The sequence below is a fragment of the Anopheles gambiae genome, chromosome 2 (assembly GCF_943734735.2).
Source record: "Anopheles gambiae chromosome 2, idAnoGambNW_F1_1, whole genome shotgun sequence".
In the NCBI taxonomy this organism is placed as follows: Eukaryota; Metazoa; Arthropoda; class Insecta; order Diptera; family Culicidae; genus Anopheles; species Anopheles gambiae.
In genome coordinates, this window is record NC_064601.1 from 61,859,459 (window position 1) to 61,860,111 (window position 653).

Genomic DNA, 653 nt, shown 5'->3' on the forward strand with positions numbered 1-653 from the left:
TGGTTAAATGCGGTGCCCGATTGGAATAATCGGTTGCAGGTAAACGAAGTAAATGAAATGGCAATAAATACAAACAGCCTTAATACTATTTTGCAGAAGTACGCCGACGTTTTCGATCCAAATTTAGGCAAAATATCGGGAGTACAAGCACACCTGACCCTCAAAGAAAACGCACAGCCAATCTTCTTGAAAGCACGACGTGTGCCGTTCAATTTGATCGATGCTGTAGATCAAGAGCTTGACAAGCTTGTTGCAGAGGACGTGCTAGAAGAAGTACCAACCAGCAAATGGGCAACGCCGATTGTACCGGTGCGGAAGGCAGAAGGTAAAGTACGAATTTGCGGAGATTACAAGCAAACTGTTAATCAAAAGTTGCAGGTAGATCAACACCCATTACCAACTGTAGAAGAGTTGTTTGCGTCCCTAGCTGGTGGTAAACGGTTTTCAAAAATCGATTTAGTACAAGCTTATCTGCAAATGGAGGTAGCACCCGAAGATCGTGAGATGCTGACTCTTAATACTCATCGAGGACTGTTTCGTCCAAAGCGTTTGATGTATGGTATTGCATCAGCCCCGGCGATTTGGCAACGGCAAATGGAAGGAATCCTGCATGGAATTTCAGGGGTAAGCGTTTTCTCGATGATATTAAAATC